This window comes from Lissotriton helveticus, chromosome 5_1 (genome assembly GCF_964261635.1).
Source record: "Lissotriton helveticus chromosome 5_1, aLisHel1.1, whole genome shotgun sequence".
In the NCBI taxonomy this organism is placed as follows: domain Eukaryota; kingdom Metazoa; phylum Chordata; class Amphibia; order Caudata; family Salamandridae; genus Lissotriton; species Lissotriton helveticus.
The window spans coordinates 1,734,398,008-1,734,401,425 of NC_136065.1; the positions used below are offsets into that span (position 1 = coordinate 1,734,398,008).

The 3,418-nt window shown below is 46.7% G+C and overlaps 1 long non-coding RNA gene across 1 annotated transcript; it reads right to left on the reverse strand.

The window, feature by feature from the left end:
* Nucleotides 1-889: 889 nt before the first annotated feature.
* On the reverse strand, nucleotides 890-3,038 carry LOC144753806 (uncharacterized). Its single transcript, XR_013594540.1, has 2 exons — nucleotides 2,935-3,038; nucleotides 890-1,077 (listed from the first exon to the last, which is right to left on the reverse strand). It is a non-coding gene; the product is annotated as an uncharacterized LOC144753806 (long non-coding RNA).
* Nucleotides 3,039-3,418: the final 380 nt, after the last annotated feature.

Consider the following 3,418-nt stretch of genomic DNA (forward strand, 5'->3'; position numbering starts at 1 on the left):
ACGATGGCGCAGCTCCAGCAATGCTGCGTCAAGCCGTAAGTCTGCTTCATGCAGGCGCAGGGTTTCAGTGACGCATCATTGTCCTAAATGACTGATTGAAATTTTATATATTCCCCATAGCCACTTTTAGCATGCGTTCCTGCGCAGGAACGCCCTCCCTTGCGATGGAATGCTCCCTAATGGCGCAGGGTTTTAGAATGGGATGCATCTCCCATATGCGTCACGTTGTTAATATACGCCACACCATGGCGCCTCTCTTGTGGCGCTGCGTCACAAAATTGACGCAAGAATGGAGCAAAAGAGCTGCAAGGGGCTTGTAAATCTGCCCCTAGAGTAGAGGCTCAGGTGCAGTCCTTCCTTTGTAGCCCTCTTTTTGGATGAAATAGTAGGTTCTTGTTCTTTCTAAATGTTTGATTTGGTTGACAAGGACATCGGCAAGCAGCAATCATCAATGTTTTCTGTTATTTCTTTCATGTTGTACGTCAGGTCCGCCCAGGGGCAAGCGGACCGAAAAATCTGATGCAGCAGTGGCTCCAAAGGAGGAGGATGCAGGCCAGGGCGGCGAGTGCTCCTTTGCTGGCCCCAGTAAGTTTTCATTTAAATATAGAGGACCTATTGTTGTCCAAGCATTCCTAATTTAATTGTTTCGAAATAGGGTTTAGATAGGAGCAAAATCAATAATCCAACTGTTGCAGGGACAATTCTCCACAAACCGAACTATGGACAGCAAAGACCAGAGTAATAATATTTCAGAGTGGCGTGTTTGGCACACTGTATAAATAAACCTGGTAGTGTCAGCAGCACAGACTCCTCCTTGCAAAAATTGCAAAACTTTTCGCTCAGTCACTCTAGTCTGGACTCTCTGGAGGACTAAAAACCACAGAGTCAATTCAAGTTTAAAAGCTTTATTAAAAGTTTAAGTAAACACATATATGAAAATAAAGTTAGTTGGAAATGGAAAAGTGCTTGGTGCTGAGTTGATGAGTACTGGATTGGTACACATTTCTTGTGGTCGAGCCGAGCTTTCACCTGGTTTGAAGTTGATGTTCCTCTTGTCCTTAGAAGTCCAGTTTCTGTCTGTTCAGAGAAAAATAGTGTGTGTTAAAATTAAGCAAGCATTCAACAATTGTGACAAAAAAAATGAAGCAAGACAACAGCTTTCCCTGGAAGGAGGGACATTTTTACTTTAGACTAGAGTAGACAGTCAATTAATTTTTCTGTTGTTTTCACATTTTTTCATTCATAGACCAAATACTAGTGGAGTGGTGTAATCTAACATTCTTAAATCTACTTTGTAGGTGGAACATCTGGTGGCGGGGCCAGCTCAGATGTGGTGGTCATCAGTGACTCGGAGTCCGAGGGTCAATCTGGGGAGGAGGCGGCGCTAGAGGAGTCGGATCAAGAGCAAGAAGTACAGACTGTGAGGAAGGAGACGGTGGCGGTGGCGAGTACAGGTAAGCTGGATCATGGAGGTACTATCTGACTCTTAGATAGGATATGATGTGTATTCAGTGGTGGCCCAGTGACAAATTACAATATGGTAATTACAGCAGGCTGGGACCGACAGACAGATGGAGGCAGAGACAGAGAGAGAGGAAGACAGAAGGAGAGAGAGAGAGAGGGAGGGAGCCAGAGGGAGGGTGAGGGAGGGAGACAGAGAGAGAGAGACAGCGAGGTAGAGGGAGACAAAGGGAGACAGAAAGAGTGAGACAGAGAGAGAGAGAGAGAGAGAGAGAGAGAGAGAGAGAGAGAGGGAGGGAAACAGACATATCGCCTGGGCCTGGTGCAGATGATACGGTTGCTGGTGTGGTTAACGGCTCAGAGGAAAAATCACTCACTTCTGCCAGATCTCTTTCATATGAAAGAGCACCAAACCAAGGATACAAGTGAGTTGTGGGAAGGGAAATGGTGATTCAAGCGCCCCTCCCTGCGGACGCCCATGATACTGGCCTGAATAGTTTTGTACTGCCCTGGCTAGTTGCTAGTTGTACTGTGACACAACTTCCTGCTGAATCATTTTGTGTTAATCATATTCTTAAAGAGCATTGGTTACAGATTATGTCTTTCTTTCTTCATGTAGTTGGCAATACTAAAACCTCCAAACCAACGAGGAGTATGCTGGCTGTACTGGCCCGGCAACGGAGGCTGGAAGCAACTGTTGCTGAATATCGGCGACTGGTGGAACTAGAGGGGGACGACACGCACTCCAGTGCATCAAACCTAACAACATCTACATCCTCCTCTGTTACCCCACGTTCTACCGGTAAGCACAGTGCTCCAGCAAACCGGAGCCGTGCCGGAAGACGCCACCGCCGAGCAGCAAAAGCTGCACCTCGCAGCACTGTTAAAGGTCGCTTGCGCCGTGCACTCCGCAGAGTGTCCGACCTAGAGGCGGAGGTCCAGAAATGGACCAAATATCAGAATGTGGTGGAGGGCCTCCGCCTAGATCAAGCCATCCTCCAAGAAAAATATGATGCCCTGGCCCTAAAGCATGATGCCCTGGAGGCCAAACTTAACAGCTTGCATCCATAGAGTGTCCCTTGCCCCTGTTTTTGAGACTTTTGGGGGGTGGGAATTGGGAGTTGGGTTTTTTGGGGACTTTTGAGGACTATTTATTTGTTGGGGTTAGGGAGGGTCTTGCGGGAGATTATTTTGTTAGGGATATAAATATACTTTTTCAAACTTTATCTGAGCATACCTGTTTTTTTACTACTTTTACTACTGGGTGGGTGGTGGTTTTGCAGTAATTTCATTTAACTGAACACTGTCATCGTGTTGGTTCACGTGCAATAGGCCAAATGTTTTCCTAAGTAAATGCCTGTCACAGAGTTTGTTAATTCAAGAGCCCTAGGACTTTGCTGCTAGTACCACTGTCACTCTCTCGCCTCTCCAAATACTCCATTATACTACCTCCCATCCAAACGCTTATCTTACCTGTAATTTGTGTTTGAGGGCTGGCTCCACCTGGAATTCACAGAGTCCTAACGCGTTCTGCAGCAGGGCCACAACTGGAGTTTCCCGGCGTGGATTTTCTGCAAATCAAAAGCAATCAACATTAGAAATGTGGTAGCGGTGCTGACACAACCCTAAAACCTAGAAGCCCCAGAGACAGCACCCCTGAGACAGGCAAGCGAGCAATATAACGCCTACACGTTCACGTGCAATAGGCCAAATGTTTTCCTAAGTAAATGCCTGTCACAGAGTTTGTTAATTCATGAGCCCTAGGACTTTGCTGCTAGTACCACTGTCACTCTCTCGCCTCTCCAAATACTCCATTATACTACCTCCCATCCAAACGCTTATCTTACCTGTAATTTGTGTTTGAGGGCTGGCTCCACCTGGAATTCACAGAGTCCTAACGCGTTCTGCAGCAGGGCCACAACTGGAGTTTCCCGGCGTGGATTTTCTGCAAATCAAA